Source organism: Equus quagga, chromosome 4, assembly GCF_021613505.1.
Source record: "Equus quagga isolate Etosha38 chromosome 4, UCLA_HA_Equagga_1.0, whole genome shotgun sequence".
NCBI lineage: Eukaryota > Metazoa > Chordata > Mammalia > Perissodactyla > Equidae > Equus > Equus quagga.
Window position 1 is genome coordinate 16,498,704 of NC_060270.1, and position 23,901 is coordinate 16,522,604.

The following is a 23,901-nucleotide window of genomic DNA, read 5'->3' on the forward strand; positions in this document are numbered from 1 at the left end:
TCCTCAGCTCTCAGACATCCTTCTTAAAGCTGGATATTCTCTTGTGACCTCTCTTTTGATCCCATCTCCCTTAGTTCTAGTGGCAGTACCATATCTTCACGGCTTTTCGATTCTAGACAGGGCACCATATTTTTCATATTTCTGTGATGTTATTTCCTAATGTACCTTTGATTTTTAATTTCTGTCCAATTTTTTTGGTCAATACCTTGATAGCATTAAACATTTAATGACCACAGTTTATTTTTTAGTAAATAAGTTTTGGAAGTTCTGTTATTTTATTAGGTCATAATATTTTTAAGCCTTTCTTTTTATAGGGGGATAAAGTAGAAATAGCCAAAATTTAAGGGAAAATAAAGGATATCCTTCAGGATGTAGCATCTATATTAAGTCAAAAAATACTAGTTGCTCTTGCCTCTGAAATTGTTTTCCAACCTAAAGAAGTTGAATGGATCAACATAAATAAATGAAGGAAACTAAACCTTTTACTCACATTGACTTGTTCCCTTTCAAGAAAATTTACTAAGTAATGAATGACTCTTCTGAAATCATTATAGTTAGGAGAGCTCTTTCTATTTGGGAGATCTTTGTTCCTTTGGTGGTTCAGGGTTATGCCCAGCTTAACTATACTTTTGGTGTTGACAATATTCTAACTATTAATATCTCTAATGATGGGACTCAGACACTTTCCTGGGAAGAGAAACTTAATTTGGAGAGATCTTAATAATTAATGAAATATACCAATGAGATAATGAAATTGGAAGCTTTCAGTATACTGCTGGGGAGGAAGAAATCTTTTTGAGTATTAGGAATATGCTAGAAGACAATGAAAAAGATCAGATAGTGAACTGAGTAAAATGACCTTTGATGTAAAGTGTCAGCTTGAAATGTCAATCCAATTCAGGACTGGATACAAAGGGACATTGTGTCGCTGAGCAGAGAGGTATTAAGTTACCTGATTATCTTCCCTGGAAGAATGCATTATGGTTTAGACACTTTTATTACCTGAAAGATGTAGACAAATCAGGGAAGATTAACAACCAGTTTTATTAGGAGGTAGCAGATGAGCTGGCGTGAATAGTACCGGTTGTTAAGAGTTCTGTATTCTCTTCCCAGCTTTGATATGCTCTCATGTGGGAATAGTCATTCTTGAAATTTAGATAGGATAATTTATATTCTGTTCCCCAGAGAAAGGGCAGTTTGGGAACTGAAGGGAGGGAACGGTTTAAGACAGCATAAAGACCCGGGGTGGCAGAAGAGCAGGAAATTCTATTATAGGATTTTTCAACTTTAATTAAAACACCAACAACAATAATAACCAGTTGTTAAGCTTTCATTTAAATAAGCTCAGTACATTTAGTATTTGCAATGTCTTTCATATATAGTACCTAATTGTTTCTGGTCCATGGAATAAGGCTACTACATAATACTATACTATTATGCTCATTCCCCTGGAAATATAATTTGCAAGGTCATTCTAGAAACTCTGATTATGAAATTCACTTCCAGTTAGTTACCCTCAACTCTTAGGAAGTTTTCTCATCTCTTTCCATCTCTTCCCACCTACCCTGAGGCTGTAACCTATAGTCTCCTAGGAATGCCCCTTACTTCCTGAATGATTTTCTAGATATATTTTCATATATAATTGGTTATTTTACCAATTTGCATTATTTATAAATCTCATTGAGAAGTGATTATATCATTTCCTAGTTTATTAGTGAAAATAAGTTGTCTGTCAGCTAACAATAAACCACTATTTTCACAGAGGCATTCTTCCTGGGTATACTTATTATGATTTACCATTTTATTAAAGGATTTTAATTGGCTGACAAAGTATAATAGAACTAAGCTTCTTTCAGGCAAGGTCGGTGGCTCACTCAAGCCCCAATGCATTGCACTAATATTTACCCCTGGACTTAGTATCTTAATCCTATTGGGAAATACCTAAAAACATAACAAAATTTCTTCCTTCCCTGATGTTCACTCAAATTACATTACATTTGCCCCCAGACACTGTGGTGATCTTCTCCGCAGACTACTTTGAGGGGAGGATGGTGGTGAAGAAGCAGGACATTTAAACCTATATTTAAAAGGGGCAGAAGAAGAGTTTAGAGGACATGCGATCTTGGGCAGGTTTTAGGAAACAGAGGAGGCCAAGTTGAGATGAGCCTCAGTAAAATGGGCCCAAACTCTCAACAACTCCCTTACCTACTGAGGTTCCAGATTGCTGATGATTTTCTTAGTTACTCTAACAATCCTTTTCCCATCAAACAACTCCGCTTCATTTGCAAACATCATTGGACTGTGCTCACATTTCCTTTTCCTCTTCCTCTCAGGAAGAACATTTTTAGGCCAAAACAATCCTTTAATAGACCAAAGACATAAGAGATGCTATACTTCATAAATCAGTTTCTGCTCTCTTGGCTGCTCAAGACAAAACAGCTCAAATTCTCCATGAGGCAATATATTACACTGTCATGAGATGACTTTCTATCTTCAGCTTTGGCCGTTTTCTTAACTATTAGTTGGGATTACTTCTCTTCTTGCCCCCTTACACTCAATTCTCTATACAGCAACTACAATGATTTCTTTAAATGTGAAATCAGATCCTACTACATAAATATCCAATGGCTGCCCACTGCAACTAGAATAATATTCAAACTTATCACCATGAAGCCTGGATAAGCTGATTTCTGACTCCTTTTCTGATCACATCTCCACTATACTTCTTCTTTACTGACATTCTTTCATAATTCTCCTGCCTAGCTCATTGTAGTTTCATAGTCTTTGCAGTTGCTATTCCAACTGCCTGAAATGCCTTTCCTTCAGATCTTCATATGGCTGGTTTCCAACATCATTCAAGTCTCACTTCGTGCCATCTCCTTACATGCTATCTCTATCAGGTTACACTCTTATTTTCTTCATTTCATTCATCAGTGTGTGTTAGTATGTTTACATATTTATTAACTATCTCCTCTAACTAGAATGTTCCATGAGGAAAGAGGACCTTGTAGTCCTGCACACTATTATATTCCCAGTGCTTAGAACAGCAGGGGCTCAATAAATATTTGCTGAATGATGAATAAATGAATGACTCAATGATAAAAGAAGGAACAGTAAACACGGGAAATACCAGTGCTTTTCATTCAGCGGTTCTTTAAATGTACCCCAAAATGTTTTAAAAACAAAATGCACTTTCCTAGGGCTTTAGCATCAAAAGTACTAATTTTACCAATTAAAAGCCTGCACCTCAGTGCACATTAATGACTGGTCCAAGAGCATGTGGCAAATAAGTATTGCACAATTCTGGTCTCAAATCATGTCAGACCAGTCAGTTCCACAGTGCTTTTCTTAGAACACAATACCGGGGATAATTAATCTGAGGTCCCCCGAGAGGCTTGAGCGGTCTGCGAACCCTTTGAAAAGCTGCCGTGCCCTCTTTGGGGGAGAGGACTCACAACTTTCATCAGGTTATCAATGCAAGCTGCAAACCAAAGGAGGCTGGGCATCCTTTTAAGCAATACCATTCTGAAGCACTGTGCTATCCCACTCTCCTCTACGGTAGTATACGCTCTTTTGAATACAAAAATGCTAGGTAGCAAATTTCAATCATTGTCTGCGTCTATCTGGGTTATGCTCACTTTACCCTATGGCTTTCTCATGATTTTTAAACTCTCACATTTCGGAATAGCACATGAAATACATGTCTGCATCTTCAACTCTGCTGAAACATCTCTGGCCAGTTGGGATTTAATCTCATTTTTACGTGAATACGTTGGATAGAAGCATTTTATTAGCCTAAACTCTACATAACTCGGACGTTTATTAATGATATAATCTTGGGAAAATCCTTTAATCTAAATCCTAGAAGGTTTAAATGAGGTAACACTGGGTATGTTGAATCATATGAAATTGTCATTTCTGTAGGTCAAAAGTGGTGGAATATTGGCAAAGTGAAATGGTTCAACCTGTGGTTAAGTATTCAAATGTTAACTGCTATTGTTAGAGAAATGGTTCTCACGCTACAATTCCCCCTTCCCGTAAACATTTCTACTCACGTGGAATGTATTGCTGGGAAATGGTGCCGGGGGATGGCAGTGAATTTGCCCAAGATTTTAATTTATAATATATAGGCTTTCTTAAATCTTACTATAGCAGGTGCCTCCAAATAATACCACAAGACGGCCTGGAGAATGGGCCTTAGAAGAATAAATTCATAGAGGCTGATTGTTTTTCTCACACCGAGATGCACTTTTAACTGGACAACTTTTAAATGGATATCAAATCCATGGCGCGGGTTCATGGAGACTGTGTTGGATTCCCATTGCTGCTGTAACAAAGTACCACAATCTTAATGGCTTAAACAGCAGAAATTTATTATAGTTCTGGAGGTCAGAAGTCCTTAAATCAAGGTGTCAGCAGGGCTGTGTTCTTGCTGCAGACTTAAGGGCAGAATCCCTCTCCTTGTCTTTTTTGGGTTCTAGAGGCTGCCTGCATTCCTTGGCTCAGGGTCCCCTTCTCCATCTTCATATTTCTCTCTTCGATGCTGTTTCCATTGTCACATCTCCTTCTCTGATTCTGACTGTCCTGCCTGCCTTCCCTTACAAGCAACACTGTGATTACATTAGGCCTACCCAGATAATCCAGGACAATCTTCCCATCTCAAGAGCCTTAATTTAGTAATATCTTTTAAAGCCCCTTTTACCAGGTGGGGCAACATATTTACAGATTCTGAGCATTAGGACATGGACATCTTTGGGGATGTTTGGGGATCATCATTCTGTCGATCACAGGCACCAAAATAGCCCAGGTATTCAAATTTTAAATAGCAAGCAAAACAGTATCTTGTTTCTTTAAAGCTCATATCATGGTAAGCTGCACAGAAAATTTTACATACACCCTGTTATAATTTTTAAAGAGATAGTAACCTACAACTTTCCGGCCCCACTTTTTGGCACATGTATATGGAAATCATATCTTGGTTTTGGTTTCTACAGTCTTATTTTACCTCTTTGCCTAGTTTTAGTTAATCCTACTTGTTCACTCCCAACTTATCTTTTTTGCAGAATTCAGACTGCTAACCCTAGCCAAAGAATACGGTAAGTTCTTTCAGCAGTGTCTTCTTCTAACTCTAGGAATAAAAGACCCAAGTTTTTAGCCAAGAACCAACCAGGACAGAGTTCCTGCACTTCTCATTACACCTTTCTTGTGGCCTCCCCTCAGGCGCTATATACAGCCTGTCTTAATAAGCTAAGCAGCATTGCAGGTGTTAACACAAATGACTCTACCATGAGAAATCCCCTCCCTCAGCCCCTTGCTTGGCTAAACTTAACTCAGATGTCTTCCTTCTTCTCTCATCTAGAATATCTGATTCCCTGACCTACATCCGCCCTGCCCACCATCTCCAGTGAACATTAGCCCTTAAATACTTAAGCCTCATCGGCACAGGCCCATCACGACAGCATAACATCCTTGTCCTGCTGGAAACTATTCAGCATCCAGAGGACCATCTTTATGCTGATAACACTAAAATATAAAATAATGCCAACAGCTGGTGCTACAAATGGCTTTTAAAAACGATGTTCATTCACTAAAATTCCTCTTGCTACTTTTGACATGAAACACGCAGTCTCTAATTATTCTGATCAAGACGGTGAAATACAAAAACAAACTTTAATTGTGTTTAACAGATATTTAATCAGGACTCACTGAACTACAGATTAAAGCTGAAATTCATAAACCATAATTACCCGATTGTCGCAATCTTTTGGTCCACATTCTCCTTCCGTCTGGGCGTCTGGCACCTTGCCCCGAATTTCTTTTACTGTCTTCTCAGCTTCGTTACTGTTCATGTTTTCCAGCAGAGATTTAGCACAGATTACAAAATATCTGTTCTTGGCAACTTTCTTCATTAGCTTTTTTTCCCCCCTTGCAAAAAAGTTTATTTTTTTTCTACCAGAGTAGCTGGAACAGGCACACATTTAGGGTGCTTTGGTGACACAAACTAATTATACAGTCATCAGAAGATAATACGGTAGCGATAACGAGAGTTACCATAGTCATCATGTAGGTATCATGCAATTTCTCCGGTATGCCACGTGGTGTGTCCCAGTCACCATGTAATTACCTCATGTCGCCACTGCATTGTTTTATGGAAAATGCTTATCTCACCCTAACAAAACCTTTTCCACCATATTTGGAAAAGAAAAAGAAGTAGAATTCTTAGTTCTCCTCTCTAGCGCTGCTCATTCCCAGTAAGGTGTTGCCATGCGAATTTAAGAGAAGCACCAGTCCTCGCCCAAAAATTTGCTTTTACAGGGTGCAAATGGAGCAATTCTGTTTCCTTCTGCTTCATTCCACCCAGGTGAGAGAAGTAATTACCAACAATACATACAATTTCTCTTTTGTTGTTTTTAAAAAGCAAGCAAACAAAAAACACCAAAAAAAAAAAAAAAAACCCACAAACCTCAAACCCAACCCCACCCTATTTACTTAGGATTCGTTTAGTCTGGCACTTCCTCCCTGCTCTTCCCTTTCAAAGCTCAGTCACTCACATTTGTTTTTTCCTAGAATTATGGTGTAAATCATTCTTAACAAGCTAGCTTGAAACTTGTCTCACTCAGTAGAAACACATAACGCCACTGTAATTGAAGCGCGGAATGGCAAGCTTGAAACTCTTTCTAACTATTTTTGGGGGCTGCTCTTCAGAAGGACACACCGAGTTTCCCTTGCAGTGCTGTAACCTCTGTGTCACACAGTTAGGATAACATCACAGACCAAGGCAAAAGGATAAAGAGAAGGCACTGGCAAAAGAAGAGGTGGGTGGTTCCTTTATTCCCCCCAGTTGGGCAGACAACCCTCTGAAGCAAGGACTGTAGTTACTACTTATGCATCTCCAGTTGACGGCTTGAAGTCTGACCTCACTAAGACCTCTAGAGATGACATCCCACCTGAGAGTTCCAGTAGAAAACAGCCTGGAGTGGCTTACTTTGCAGCACAGATGAAAGCTCTTTCCGATCCAGCTTTTATTAGTCACCTCCCAATCTGAGAGTTGCCCGTTCAATTGTACATTTAACTCAAGTTGGAGTAAAAATCACCCCCAGATTTAGGAGGGCCGGAAAAATTGCTCTCCTATCCTAGAGCATTGTTCTTCAATCACAGTTCCTCTAAATACAGTTGACAGCCTTCGAGATGCAAAATGCATCACTTTAATGCAGTTGAGGTCCCCTTCACTGCATTGCCAAATCTATTTAGCAGAATCTTCTTGGAATAATCTGTCCCTAGACCTGAGGATGCGCAGTGATTTTAAGCATTCTAAGCTAACGATAATGGTTAGTGCTGAGAACAGATGTACCTGGCTGTGATGTGATCTATTCCAGTAGGCTTTTATGAGCTATTCATTCCTATTGACTTAGCATTTTATGTCTGTGCTTTTGCCTGGTGTGATGGTTGCATAGGGGTGTCATGTGTGTATTTTCCTGATGTGTGATGGCTGCACAGGGGGCTCTGTGTATTTTCTCAGTGCAATGGCTACACAGGGTGTTGTGTGTGTGTTTGCCTGGAGTTATAGTTGCACGTGTTATTGTGTGCCTCTTCTCCCCCGATCTGATGCCTGCTTGTAGGGTCGGTCCTCTGTGTATCTTTTTCCTAGTGCGGTGGTTGCACTCGTTGCTCTGCTAATGATGGACATTTCTAGCAATTATCTATCTACAGGGTCCTAGGGAAAGAAATGCAGTAAAATCAATAAACGGTGCTAGACAGGCCCTTGTAAACATGAAATGACACCCCTCCATAAGCGCCTTTTCCTACCATAGCATGTAAAAATCCTAGTGCTGTTACCTTATTGGCACTGGGATAAAATTTCTATAGTCTCTCCATCTCGTTCATATATTGTAATCATTGGGGGAGTTTGAGATTACTGCTGGTTTGAGGGCTTTTACACATGAATCCATCTAACGACACTTTTCACTACATTGTCCTACACATCACCTCTTACACACCACCCTGACTTGCTCTGGTATAATAGCTGAAATTCTGAAAGTGAATATGCCTTTCATTTATTCCTACGGTCTCACCAAGCCCTCCCCACATGCCCCCTACATCACACACATGCACAACCCCCTCCCTTGCCTCCCTCTAGTCTCTGTATCCCTCCTGTGTTCACCAAATGGAACTGACAAAGGAGAGAACCAATGAGGTTAAAGTCTTTTGAAACCCCTGGAATACAGATGAGCTGGGAGGCATCTGGAAACAAAACCAGACACTTGAAATCAAAGAGACAAGTAAATTACTATCCTAATCTAGGAAGAATAACTAAAGGTGTCAGTGGGGTTCCATTGATAGCACTTGGCCCTGGGCCAGAATGCCAAGGGTTCAAACTCCACACCAGCTTTGGGCTCAGGCCCAAGACTTGCCACTGCAGGGCGCAGCAGCACATGCAGCAGTGTTAAAGGTGTCAGTCTTCTGCAGAGAGGTTAAGTCCAAGTCCTCCTGCCTGTTGTCATCACACCCCGGAGCGATGCAGAGATAACCCCAGCTTCCTCTCCACCGCCCTTCTCAACAGGACAGGCTGTGCAGGCACTGGTGCTCAGCGACAGTATTTGCTAATACCAGTACTGTACAGTTAGTGAAATGCCCCTTTTCTGATGAGGCTGCTCGAAGAAATAAAGCATGTGCAAGAAAAGCCAACTACCTCCTCTTCTCCCACAGAAAAACCTGAAGTCTGTCCTAAAGATTCTTCTGTCAATGCAAAGAGCTAAGTTTGGAAACCTAAAACCACGTGTCTAAATGAAAGGAAATGTTTTCATTGGAACAGCTTACATGTCTGGTACACTTGCATAAAAACTATTGCATAGCATTTTAGAGCTAAAATTGCTATAAAATGCTTAATACAGTAAGAATAATTATGAGATTTTGCACGCACAGCTGGTATACAACTAAAGTCTCAGCCACAGATTCAATGGAGCATGGGAAAACCATTTATAAAAATTCCTGGTATGCCAGTTTAACTCACCATCAACATCCCATCAACACTTCCTCCATTCTTTAGGTGGATGGGAGAGACATTTACCTACCAAGTGCTTCATTTCTTCTTTTATGGATGTCATTATTACTTGATTCAAGGAATTGTAGTCCTTACTCGACACTAGCAATATAAATTGTGACAGGAACACGTGACCTGAACACAAAGCTCTCCACTGAGCACGAGGGTTACAGGTAAAGTCAATAATGAACCAAAAGACCAAATTATGAAGTCTACCTGCAGTACCTTCTCCCTCTTTTACTTCCTTTGTCTTGTATTCCTTCACTTCTTCTTATCTCCCCTCTCTTTCTCCAAGATTCAAATCCTTGAGTGACTTCCTGGATATTCTTGACGCGCCCCCAGCCTCCACACCCGCCACCTGCCTTCCCCCAGGTAACACCCCAAGGCTAGAACTCTTCCTTCCCTTTCTCCCCACTCAAATTATAACGGTTTTTTCTTCTCTGTTCCTTTTAGCTCCAGCTAATAATCACTTGAAAGAGAGCTAAGCAATTTGGATGAGATGTTAATACTTGATAATAATTTAATATAGACTATTTCTTGATAAAAAAAATTGAACGTAAGAGTCAAAGGCAGAATCTCTTCATTGTGGCCTTTTAGGTTCTGTGGAAAATGCCATAATAAGTGAGATGATTCTAATCAGAGGCATTGCTGGATGTTCGTTGCACTGTCTTGGTCAAAGGAAGAGAAGCCATTGTGGATCTATGCAAACCCCCAGGGGGACAGACAGTCTGGGGACACAAAGACAACATGGTACAATACAAAACGAATTGGACCGGAATCAGGAAACCGAAGTGTGAGTATCAATAAATTTTGCCACCAAGTGTTCGGGCAAGTCCTTCAGTTCCCTCAGCTGAGAAAGGAGGCCCTTGGATTAGAAAATCTGCACGGTTCCTTCCAGCTCTGACATGAAGGTCACATCATGGCTCTCTGACTGAACGTCAGTTGGCTCTCCTGGTTTAGCTGCTTCTTCCAGTTGAGAATTAGAGTCTCTGAATAAAGGGACTGCCGTTTCACGTGGAGACATTCTAACCACAGGGGTGTTGATGTCCTCCTGTAAGTAAGTTTTAAGATCTCTGCCCACTACCTGCACATACTTCTTTGACCTGGCTCCTTCATGCTAGATATTTTCTCAGCATTTTGTTTCTCCTTATTTTCTCAATTCAACAAACATTTCACGAGCACTTTCTATATAGGAAACACAGAGCTAATCATTGAAGATAGGGTAGAACAGGATACCATCTCTGTTTCCTAAGCACAAATAAATCTACTGTTCTCGTTCATTCTTTCTCTATCTTCCCTTCACTCTATGCATACACGTGTATACTTCTGAAACCGTAAAATTACATAGAAAAAATACGAATTAGACTTAGGTCATCTGCATCCAGTCCAAAGTACGATTTATCTTCAAGAAAAAAATATGATAATTTGTATTAGAAAATTATAGTCATTCAAATATGCATTTCAATAGTATGAAGGGTATTTCTCAACATGTATTTTGAGGTCATTGATTTACAATGAGGACAACAATTTGGGTAGCAAGAAGATTATAAAGTCAAAACCATCCCTTCTGTAGGAGTCCTGATAAAATCCTGGGATAAAACCTGTGACTCCTGTGACTAGTCTCTGGGAAAGTGAGAAGGCAAGATATTTCTGTTTAGTGTTTTTTTCCCCTGAGGATTTTGGGTTCTAATACCTCCAAAGCTTCCTCAATTAATAACAATAACTGCCACTTATTGAGTACCTATTAAATTCCAGGCACTTTAAATATATTATTGCATATTAAGAAAATGAGTCTGCAATGTAGATACTATTCCCCTCACTTGACAGATGTGAAACTGAGGCTCAGGGAGGTGAAGCACTTCATGAAAGACAATATGGGCAGTGTTCAGGGTTGAGATTTCAACTCCAGGTCTGTCTTTGTGCCACAGAGCTCCATAAACATTCCTTGGTTCTGCCAAATCTAACTTTAAAAAATGAATAATCTTGCTTGAATGCTTTGTTAGCAAACAAGGAAAACATCCTTTATATTCTTTCTTCACATTCATTCATTGCACTACATACAGCACAATGAAAACAGGAGATGGTTAAGATTTTTCTAAGTAGATCTGGCTGCCTTTTCATATTTATTTGGACTGAGAGGAATAATCAAATTTGGGGCTCTCAATCATAGTGAAAGAATGAGCTATTTGCTATCTGAACAAGTATTTGTTATTAATTGATCAGACATGGATAAGATGTGTTATTACAACCATATCTGTGAGCTATGATTCACGTGGTTCTACTGCACATTACTCTGTGCTGTTTCTCATTTTCGTGCACTTTGGACTTTTTGTTTTGTTTTTATGAATTTAGTCACAGTTGGTTGTGTTTTGAACTTTGTAAAAATGGAATACTAAGAAAATTAAAAAAAGAAAAAGAAAATATTTTCAAAATGATGTCAAAATCGAATCTCCCCCTCACTAATTTGATTTGTAGGAAATGGAGAACAAAGTAGAGCAAGCAGAATGCTTTTAAATACGTCCTAATTACTTCAATGTGCAAATGCATGGACTGCATCGAAGCCCACATTGAACACTTTGCACTTCAATTGTGCTTATTCATCTAAATCCTCTAGATAGACATTCTATGAAAAACAGGAGATAAACGTCACTATAGCCAGTCATTCTACAGTCACTGGGGGAAAACTCTTGTTCAAAATTTCAAGCTTACCTTTCAGGTCAGCTTGGTTTTGGATTAACGCAGAAGATCATTAGTCTGAATAATACAAAATAACAGATAATTTACTGCAGCTACTCAAGTTTTCCCAATTGACCCTGTTTTCTCTATTCTTTTCTGCTTTCAGTGGGGTGGGGTGAGGGGTGGGGCCAGCAAAGCCACGCTGTATTGAGCAGGGCGAGTCCTGGGGAATGATGCCATGGGGCGGGAGGTAATGCACAGTCAAAGCTGGGATGGAATCTTGATCCCAGGGTTACTTAAAGCTTGGTCTGGGACCAGCTACACCAGAATCACCTGAGGACCATGTTGAAAAGACATATTTCAGGGTTTCACCCCAGAGCAAATCAACTGAATTAGTCTCTTGAGGTGGAACTCAAAAGATCTGCATTTCAAACAAACTTCCCAAGTAATTGTTATGCTGCTGAAGCCTGAAAAGCACTGGCTTATGCACTTACACTCTCTGATTCTATATTCAGTGGGAGCCCTGCTGGTAGAGCTGTACCTTCTGTCCCAATCGTCAAGATGCCTGTGCAAGTACAACCAGTTGTCCTGGGAGGCATCAATTTTAATAATAAGAGCCCAAGGGCTTAGCAGGCATGACGCTGTCTCATAGGCAAGATGTCATCCAATCCCCACAGCAAGGACTATGAGATAAGCATTATTACTATTCCCACCTTTCAGATGAGGAAATTGAGATTCAGAAAGATTTAGTAACTTCTTTTGGGTGTCACCCTAATCATTCCAAGAACTCTTTGCAATGAACTGCACGACTTTAACTCTTAGCCCTGCAGAAAAATATCTTCTTGAAAGATGTTTACTCCCAAAGATGTTCACAATTTGTTGATAGTATCATTGTACAGGAACTCGCCTAAATGCTAGTAAGATGGGTTATATAATGATACATACAGTGTGAGCCTTTGTAGCCAAGTAACTTTTCCCTTATTTTTACAGGCACTAAAATCATCTAAACTAAGCTGCTTAAGCTTTCATTAGTTCATCCAACAATCATGCACCTTGCCAGAACCTGAGGTAACAAAGATAAATAGGACACAGCTGCTGCCTTCACCGAACTTGCACTTCTGAAAAAGAGATGAGCTTGTGTACAAAAGGTCCTGGGTTAACGTGTAGTCAGTGGAGGCTGCCTGGAGAGAGAGTGGTTCATCCTCCTGGCAGATGAAGGGAAAGAGGGTGCGGTCTGGAAATTTTTCGTTGCTCCAGCCGTTTGCCATTGGCTAGTGTAAGGAATTTAGATTTTGAAAGAAGATTACCTTTTTACTTACACCGTTTTGTTAGGAAAGGGGCAGACTAAGTTACTTGTATATTTTGAGCCGAGAAAACTTTATCTGGTTCATTCTTTCTGGCATCCAACCGGGTTTCTTTTTTGGCTAAATTCTGGGTACAGAGCCAAGTAAGTTGTTATGTTTATTCATTCTTACATAGAGCAGCCGAGACTCTATTCTTGAGATGGGTGCCTGATAAATTTTATCAGTAGTAGTTCATTTCACCCAATAAAAGTGACTCCATAGTGACATATTGGCTGTGTCCTTTACTTCATTTTCATCTGTTTCAATTACTCAAAATGCTAGTATTAGATTATGAAAGTTTTACACTATGAGGAATTTAGAAGTTAAAAACAATTGAAAACATAAAAAGTGATCTAGATGTCCTCCTTGGTGCTAATCTCATGTACATGTAAATGTGGTTTGAGCACACCAATGTAGAACTGATTGATGGTATAAAGAAAATGAGGCTCTGGGAGTCAAAGTGCAGGCTGATAACCTAAGGCAAATGCACAAGGATCGAAAAGAGAAAAAGGGAGACTCTAGGAAACACCTGGCAATAGAAACAACAGTATATGATTCAGAAAATATATACCATATCATATGCAATATGATGTGATTCCAAATATCTATATGTCAGCTATTTCAGAAGCTTAATAAATTGGAAAAGGAAAACATTTTAATTAGTGAGAGGTGACAAATAGTAGACATATATTCTTAAGGTAAATTATCATCAAATTTGGAATTAATTAATTAGATTATTTGCTGTTTGCTGATTTTATTTTATTTTTTTGTTGAGGAAGATTGGTCCTGAGCTAACATCTGTTGCCAATCTTCCTCTTTTATTTTTGCTTGAGGAAGATTAGTCCTGAGCTAACACCCATGCCAGTCTTCCTCTACTTTATATGTGGGTTGCTGCCTCAGCATGGCTGACTAGCAGTGTAGGTCTGTACCTGGGATCTGAACCCATAAACCCGGGCCACCCAAGCAGAGTGCACAAAACTCAACCACTATGCCCCTGAAAACTTTTATTTTTCTAATCATTAGAGTACTTTTAGAACATTTAGAAAGTTTAAGGAGAAGAAGAAATAAAATAGCACTTAATTCCACCATACAGAGGTAACTACGGTTCACATTTTAATGTATTTCCTTTGATTGTGACCAAATACTTCCAGTTTTCTCATTTGGGATCATGTTAGGTGTACAAGTTTCCTTTGGATCAGGTATTTTCAGTTATATTATTTCATGAGTATTTACTAGTAAAAAAATTCTTTAAAATATCTTTAATAACTGTACAACTAATTATATGTAATGATATATATGGATGCTCCATAATTTCTTTAACAATTTCTGATTAAATATTTAAGATCATTTTCCTCTTCTTTCCCTTTTATAAATGACATTGTGATGAATATCTTTGTATATAATCTTTGTCTGAGTTTCTATTTCTTATAGATAGTTTCCCAGAAGTGAAATTACTGGGTCAAAGAATATATATATATTTTTAAAGATTTTATTTTTCCTTTTTCTCCCCAAAGCCCCCAGGTACATAGTTGTATATTTTTTTAGCTGTGGGTCCCTCTAGCTGTGGCATGTGGGACACCACCCCAGCGCAGCTCGATGAGCGGTGCCCTGTCTGCGCCCAGGATTCGAACCAACGAAACACTGGGCCACCTGCAGTGGAGCGCACGAACTCAACCACTCGGCCACGGGGCCAGTCCCCTCAAAGAATACATTTTTAAAGAAAAGATCCTGATAATATAATGTCGTATATCTTTGCAGAATTTTGGGTCAATATATAGCCCCCACTATCACTATGATTTGAGTGCCACTTGCCAGCACTGAGAATTATTATTTTTATAAACCACGTCTTTGAGTGCTAGTGAGTTAAAGTACTTTTTCATATGTTTATTAGTCACTTTATTTCCTCTTTCATGATTTTTTTTAATATTCTTCTGAGATGTTCTGTTTGAACAAATATATATCCCAGTGTCTTTGCATCTTTTGCTTCCACCTAATCTCTGATGGCATCACTATACTCTGGACTCCTTACCTCATCCTGGACATGTCAGCATGGCTGCCTGGCCCGCATTCCAGATTTCTTCCATTCTGATCCATTTTGTACACTGCTGCCCAACAGTACTTTCGAAAATACTGCTTTAATCCTATCAGTCCTGGTCAAGAACGTACGGTAACTCCCAGTTATTTATTTACTGGCCCAATTCAACTGCCTTATTCAGGGGAAAATTAATCCCATTCTTGGATATTTCCTTATGGATTCTATTGAATAACTTAGGTTATTGATGTATGGAACCTATAAGCAGTTAAGTTTTTATATGTGGGTATCTATACATAAAAAAGAGAGAGACAGACAGACATAATGCCAAATTCTAGACACAAGCACTGGAAGGGGCTTTATGGAGCACCAAGCCCAACTCTACATTTATAAATGAAGAAACTGACTCAAAGAGTTCAATAAATAGCCCAAGGTCATGGAGCTAGTTAAATGACAGAACTAGGACTAAAAACCAAGTCTCCCGATTCCCTGTTCAGTGCCTTTTAAATAGAGAATACTAAAAATCATTTTTACAATTCAAAGAATAGAAACAGCTAGGAAGACAGTTTAATTTCAATGTGTTCTTATGTATAAAAGACTGTTAAAATCATGCCACATAGAAGGCTTGAATGTTCTTATAAAAACAAATAATATGTACTTATAAATCGATCAAATGTGTCATTAAAATTTCCATAAAATCTGCACATCAGCAAATGACCCAGTTTATACTAGTTTGCTTTTTTCTTGTTAATACACATTGTTTTATTTAATCTGCTTTGCTATAATAGCAGCATCAGATTCTAGTGTGTTGCAGATCATCATTAAGTTTCCTGGTAACATTTAGTGGTACTCAATGGAAAATCCAATTTTTCTAGCAATTTCTAGAAAGAATTTCCTTTTACTATAATTGAGGATCTTAAGAACTACCCTTAAAAAATAAAACAATAAGAGCTACTTCAAAATGCCTCTATTTGAATAGTTAACAACAGGAAATATTCTGGAAGAACATGGTCTATTAGCAATTGAATATGATGCAATTATTGGTATTTAATCACTGTTTCGTACTCAAGAGTCACACAGTATTTGCCAAATGAAAACTTAACAGTAGTCACTGATGTGAGAATGGGAGTTGCCAAATATATTTATTATTTGTAGGGGTAGGTAGGGCAGAAGGCTCAAATGTGGAAATAGCTATGAATGGAACTAACATCAATAGGGGGTCATTGATTATAAAAGGTTTGGTTCACAAAGCATGTTTGCCTAATGAAAGTATTGACAGAAAAACTATTTATCAAACCATATGGCGGTTCAATGGTTTACAAAATCTAAGATTTAAATAAATAAGTGGGTCATCCAGCAGTAGAGGGAGACTCTAAAGAGATCTCAGCTCTGTTTTCTTTCTGTGTGTGCACATGAGTGCACACAAAACAGGTCCATCCATTTCACTCTCAATAAATAGTTGTTAAGCACCTACTTTGTGCTAGAAGCTCTCTACCAACCAAAGAAATGATCCAGCTTTTTTGATTATCCTCTCCACAGCTGTATCATAAAAACAAATAATAATCTATATCTGACATAATATATTACAACAAAAAATGAGAAATTGGGTAGGAAGAGAGGAATGAAGAAACAACATTCTGAATTTCTTATTTCATACAGCATACAATTTCATTAATGATAATTAAAGGAAATAGGCATAAATGTTTTTTTAAAATGACAGTAATCATTACAAGAAAAATAAACTATGCTTTAAAACTTCCAAATTGCTAGATTGATAACAAATAACGCAGTCATATATCAAAAGAGAAAAAGAGAGAGACAGAGAGAACAAGGATGCATAAAAACACACAGAATAGTAAATAAAATTTCTGAGATAGGACCAGATATATTCTTTACAACAATAAATATCACTTAATTTAATTAACTTATTAAAAATAAACACCATGACGGAGGTTTAAAAAAAAACACCAAATCTAAACAGAGGGTAGTACTTTAAGAGCACTAGCTTTGATAGTGGAGAAAACTGAGTTCAAATCTTACTTCTGCCATTTGCTAGTTACAACCTCTTTCCTAAGGGGAAATGTATTTAGCCTATTCACTTCAATTTCCTAGTTTATAAAATGGGAATAAAAATGACTGATTACAGCGAGAACTGGATAATTAATATCTATAAAATTCAGCACCTAGCACAACTAAACATTCAATAATAATAACTATTGTTTATAATATTTGTTTTAAAATGATATATCTAAATAAAAGAGAGGTAAAAATCAAAGGAGTGCTGTCCAAGATGTATTGTCAGCTGAAGAAATTGATATAATATAAAATGAGAAAGCCAGAGAGTGAGACTTAAAAAGGTCATCATTTCTGCAAAGAAACTAAAGGCAGCAAAGAGGGCTGAAGCCATAAGCCTGATGAAATCCGGATCCAGAAGCACGCAGAGGTGTCTAGGAGTCTAGCTCTTGAGTAATGGAGCCAAAAAGGCTCCTTATGAAATGATGGAACTGAGCTCGACTCACTACTTCAGCAGAGGCTGCAAAAAGTTTGGGCAACGGGGGCTGGCCCCGTGGCCGAGTGGTTAAGTTCTCCAGCTCCGCTGCAGGCAGCCCAGTGTTTCGTTGGTTCGAATCCTGGGCACGGACATGGCACTGCTCATCAAACCATGCTGAGGAAGCGTCCCACATTCCACAACTAGAAGGACCCACAACGAAAAATATACAACTATGTACTGGGGGGCTTTGGGGAGAAAAAGGAAAAAAAATCTTAAAAAAACAAAGTTTGGCTAACTGCTGCCTGGGGTGATAGCTTATATAGAGCTGCAGGCACTGAGAGGTGGAAAGATAAAGATGCAGCCTCGTGATCAAATATTCTTAAAGGGAAGAAGCTGAAAGATACCATTGTATGATTTGGATTGGGACTAGGAACCCAGGAATCTAGATAAGGCAATTGCAAAACCACTAATCAGGGATGTATGAACAAAAAAAAAAAAAAAAAAAAGAGAGAGAGAGAGAAAGAAAGAAACAAGGCAAAAAAGCCTTATGAGCAACATTAACCTACAAAACAAAATTCTGAAACATAGCAAGAAATCTAATGTTAAGAAAACCAACAAAATTAGTAATTGGAACATTCACCCCAGAAGAATTTAATTTTGTAGAATTGTCTGACAATGACCTCAACATGAGTATCTTTGCAATGCTCAGAGATAAATAAAAGAGTCATTCCTATAAAAGAACAAGAAATTATTCAATAAAAAAGACAGCAATAAGATAAGAATAGGTGAATAAAGAACCAATCAGAAATCTTAAAAATGAAAAATATGTTCATTGACATAAAAATGCAATAGATGGAATAACTCAAGATTAGGCAACTTCAAGGAGAGGATTAAGTGAGTTGGAAGGTAAAAGAACAAGAAATTATCAAATAAAAATAGACAGCAATGAGATAAGAATAGGTGAATACAGAATCAGCCAGAAATCTTAAAAATGAAAAATATGTTCATTGACATAAAAATGCAATAGACGGCATAACTTAAAATTAGGCAATTTCAAGGAGAGGATTAAGGGAGTTGGAAAGTAATACTAAAGAATTCTCTCAGAAAAAATATCACAAAGTGTAAAATATATTTTTAGAAAAAGAAACAGCAGTTGAGATACGGTAAATTGACTAGGAAACACCAAAATATATCTTATAAGAATCCCAGAAGAAGAAAATGGAGGTAATAACAAAGAAACGATAAAGGAAAAAAAATAGCCGAGAATTTTCCAGAATTAGAGTCCTGAGACTAGAAAGTATATCCTGAGTTCATGACTGATAATTCAAAATAAATCCACATCTAGACACATTTCAAAGAAACCATAAGACATCAAGGATATAGAAAAACTCTTAAAAGCTACCAGAGGGAAAAGGCAGACTACCTACAAAGAGATGAAAAATAGATTGATAGCAGATTTCTCATAAGTAATGAGAGTTGACAGAAAAATAGTCTAAGATACAATTGAATAATATCTTCAAATGGGGATCAGAAATGCCCAGATTAATTGTTATTTAAGATAAAATATAAAGAAACTTTTAGGTACACACAAAGAGTGTACCACCCAGTGCCCTCTCTAAAGAATTACTACAAGATGTGATTCACTGAGAAGAGTGAAGCCAGAAAGGAAGGCACAGCACCCAAGAATAATAGTGGGCACAGTAATGACCAAAACATATGAACAAATATAATTAAGCATTGACGATAAAAAATCAATGACAACTACTTTTGTATAAGTTTAAAACAAATAGGTAAAACTAAAACTCCATTCAACAATTACGATACCAAGATTGATACTCAGTAAGTAGATAAAACATGCTAGGCACCATTTTTACATTAAGGAGAAAGCTAGAAATACTAAAAAGTAGATTTTGTTTATTTATTTATTTTGTAAGGAAGATTTGCCCCGAGCTTACATCCATTACCAATCCTCCTCTTTTTGTCACTTGAGGAAGATTGGCCCTGAGCTAACATCTGTGCCAGTCTTCCTCTATTTTTTGTACATGAGACGCCTCCACAGCACAGCTGATGAACAAAGTAGGTCCACACCCGGGATCCAAACCTGCAACCCAGGCCGCCGAGGCAGAGGTCCTGGAACTTTAACCACTCAGCCAGGGGGCTGATCCCATGGATTTTATTTTTAATTAGAAAAATATGTAGTTAGGTATACACTCAAAAATTTTAGCATAAGCACTAAAGAAACAGATAAGCCACCTATAGATTTCAAGCCCAGCAGTAAAATCCATGTACCAGGTCATAAGAGACATTTCAAAAATTTTTTTTCAATTAAAACCATATAAAACACATCCTCTTAGTATAGTGCAATTAAATTTAGAATCAGTAATAAAAATAGAGAAATATATGCTTAGAAAGTAAAAAACATACACTTCTAAATAATTCAATGGTTAAAAATAAATCAAAACAGACATTACAAAATATTTAAAACTCAGCAAAACTACATTATCAAAATATGCTATGCAGCTAATGAGAAACTTGAAAAAGAATTTGGAGACTAAAACTCATTTGTAAAAATAATAAGTATTGAAATTTTAAACGAGTAATAATTCCACTCAGGAATCTAGAAAAAGAAAAATGGCTTAAACTATAAAAAAGTAGAATGAAGGAAATAATGTTGATAAAATCAAAAAGTAATAAAATAGAATACAAAGACACAATAAGGGAAGTAAGCAAAATCAAATGCCAGTTTTTGAAAAAAGTAAATGAAAAAGAAAAATGTTAACAACTAGTAAGAGAAAAGGCTGAGATAAATAATGTTAGGAATTAGAGGGCACATAATTAAAGATAAAATAAAAAATCATAAGACTCTTATGAACTTTATCCAAATAAATCTGAAAGTGTAGATTGTTAATTGCATATTTTTCTTAAAAAAAACTTCCTAAAATTGCCTTAAGAAGAAATAGAACACTTGAATAAACCAATAACCATGGAAGAAATTGAACTGATAACCAAAAATTCACCCTACACTACCTACCCCCTACTGACACACAATACCTGGTCCAGATGATTCTGGAGGCAAGTTTAACCAAACTTGCAGAATAGATAATCCCTATAATATAATAACTGTTTTGGAAATAGAAAAAGGAAGGAAGGAAGGAAAGAAGGGAAGAAGGAAAGAAAGAAAGAAAGAAGGAAAAAGAAGGAAAGAAGGAAAATGCTGATTAATTTATTTTATGAGGCTAGTATGATCATAACACCAAAACTCTACATTAACATTTTAAGAAAGAAAATTAAAGACTAATCTCTCCATGTAAACATACTACGTCCATAAAACATCAGCAAATTAAACTCAACAGTGGGTTAGAATAACATACCGCAGCAAGTAAATGTTTTTTTCCAGGAACGTAAGAAATGTTTAATTATCAGGAAATGTATTAATGTAATATAAAATATTAACATATTATTGGTAAATTTTATCATATTATTGGGAAAATGCATTAGATAAAATTCAACTAGTATTCCTGATTCAAAATGCTTAGCAAACTATAAATAGATAGTGGGAGCTTCCTTAACACAATAATTTTGATTTACCAAAACCCTAAGCAAATATCACATTTCCAAAACATTTCCATTAAAGTAAGAAACAGAACACATATTCCTAATATCACTGCTTCTGTTCAACACTTTATAGAGCTCTTAGTAACGCAATATGACAGGAAAAAGAAATTGAACATTTAAGAATTGGAATGTAAGAGAAAAGCTGTCATTATTTACTGATGATATATATGTCTATGTAAAAAGCCTAAAAGAATTTCTAGTTTAGCCATTAGAACTAATGAGAGTTCAGCAAAGTTGCTGAGTATACGCTAAAAATAACCAATAAACAGTGAAATGAAAAACAGATTCTATGCATAAAAGCACAAAAACCTAAGTTATATGAGAAGAAATCTAACAAAATAGGTTCAAGCAAGACCATTATGGTGAAAATTATAAAACATTATTAAAGAACATGAAGGAAGATCTGATTAAGTGAAGGGATATAGTCTGTTAATGGATAGAAACACAATGCTATAAAAAAGTGAATTCTCCCCCAGATTATTTCATAAAGTTAATGTAATTACAAGTAAAATTCAGCAGGGCTTTTGCCAAACTTGACAAACTAATTCTAAAATTCTTATTGAATAGCAAAAGGCCAAAAGGAGCCAGAGAATTAAAGAACAGTGTAGAGAGATTTACCATACCAAATAACAAGAATATTATAAAAGTATGGTAATTAAGGTACTATCATGTTAGCGCAAGAACAGAGAAACAGTCCACTGGATGAAATAAAGATCCTAAAAACAGATTTGATATAGGCAAAAGATGGCCTTGCAAATTCAGGGTAAGGATGACTAATTTGTTAAATGGTGCTCAGATAATTGGGTTATCCACACGGAAAAAGAATAAAATAGAGTGAGCGTAAGATACCATCTACAAAAATAAATGCCAAGAAGATTGGAGAGCTAGATATAAAAGGCAAAACTTTAAAACTGTCAGAAAATATAGGATGACCTTGTCATATGCAGGGATTTCTTAAATGACATAAAAGCAGAAAACGTGAAGGAAAATATCAATAAACTACTTTAAAATTAGAAGCTTTTAAAAGTAAATGCTACTATAGACACAGTTAAAAGAGAAACTACAAATTGGAAAAAAATATTTGCAATCTATATTGCCCACAGGATGAGAATCCAGAATATTACAATAACAACCAAAACCAAAACCAGAGCTGTCTAAAATCACAACAGCAAAGCAAATAACCCAAGAGAAAGATGGACAGACATACAAATAGGCAAGGCACATGAGGAAATCCCAATAGTTTGTAAGTGAAAAAAATGTTTAAATGAGATATTATTTAATCCCCATCAGGCTGACAAAAATTTTAAAAGTCTGGCCATTCCAAATGTTGTGAAGTATATGGAGGAACTCTCATAGCTTGCTACTGAGAATAAAATTGGTATTACCACTTTGCATCATTTCTCATCAGCACTCCCTCCTCTGTGTATAAACATGTATAAAAATGTTAACCGCAGTATTGGTTGTGATTGGGAAACATTGGAAATAATGTCTAACAATGAGGGACACAATAAATAAATTTTACTGATATGTACGGTTGGATATATTATATGAGTCATAATATATGGCTTATGTAAAACTAAGTCATGATGATAGAGGCCAGAATAGTTTTACTTGTTTTTAACCTTTCATTAAAGCTTTGGAGAATATCACCTCTAAGGAAGCATGAGGATTCTTCCCAGGTATTGTGAATACTTTGTATCTTGGATTGGGTGTGGTCACATGGATAGAAACTTACACAGAAGCTCATCAAGCTATACACTTACTTTAGGTACTTTACTGTATGTAACTTATAATGGAATAACTGAAGATAAAAATGGGTTCAGAAATAAATGTTCCAAATTAATTAATATCTGTTTAACTTGGGTTCTGGATTCTTGTATGTCCACATTATCCTTTATACTTTCATATGTTTGAAATATTTTACATAAAAAAATTGATGACAAAGACAACTGCTTTTCCTAACTCGAATCAGCCGCAGTAAAAGAAAGCACTAGAGTCATCGTCTCTGCCCTGTCGCTGACAAGAGATCCCAATATTCTAGGAATCAGTAAGCACTTCGGAGCCATACATGCTCACAAAGTGATCATTTTGTTGAATCAAAAGCAAAACTTTCGCTTCACTTCTTGACTACATGTAGAATCTAGGCTTTCTTAAGCGAGTGACCAGCAGCATATATTGTTGCTATGATGCTACCAGTGCACAAAGGTCATCCATTCATTTAGGTTTCTCAACTGACGAAGTGGAGAACGCATTGCCAAGGACTTTTCTGACGTGGATCAACAGGTGGTTTGGCATCAATATGGCTATTTGTTCGTAGGTTTCACCTCTGGTTTCAGAAAAGAAAAAGAGACGATACCTTTTCAATGCTGTATTTCAAGTCGACCATATGGAAAGCAAGGTTTTATTCCAGCCAATTCTCTTTCTCTCAAAACGTGGAGGAAAAGTGCCAGCCACTGCTACTCTCGCCACCAGCCACGGTACAGATGTTTGGAAAACGCAAAAACAGAGAAATGAAACAAAAAGAAAACCCTCAAAAATAAGTTTTGCATAAATGAAAAACAGAGTATATAATTATCAGAGCTGCAAAAAGGTAAACACATTTATTTTTCTCCTCATGTTAAACGAAAAGAACCCAAACAAATAAAAACATTGATGTTTTGACTTAATCGGTATTTTGTTGAAACTGACAATTACAAGGACCAAC

General features: G+C 37.0%; 1 protein-coding gene across 27 annotated transcripts in view; it reads right to left on the minus strand.

The window, feature by feature from the left end:
• The window catches only part of ZBTB20 (zinc finger and BTB domain containing 20), a 770,585-nt gene that overhangs the window by 223,667 nt on the left and 523,017 nt on the right, over positions 1–23,901 (minus strand). For 21 of the 27 annotated variants that reach the window (XM_046659181.1, XM_046659174.1, XM_046659190.1 and 18 more), the window contains one exon: positions 23,554–23,653. The exons of the other annotated variants lie outside the window; for them this stretch is intronic. The gene's annotated coding sequence lies outside the window, so the exon portion shown is untranslated. The remainder of the gene's footprint in view (positions 1–23,553; positions 23,654–23,901) is intronic. 27 annotated transcript variants of the gene reach the window in all.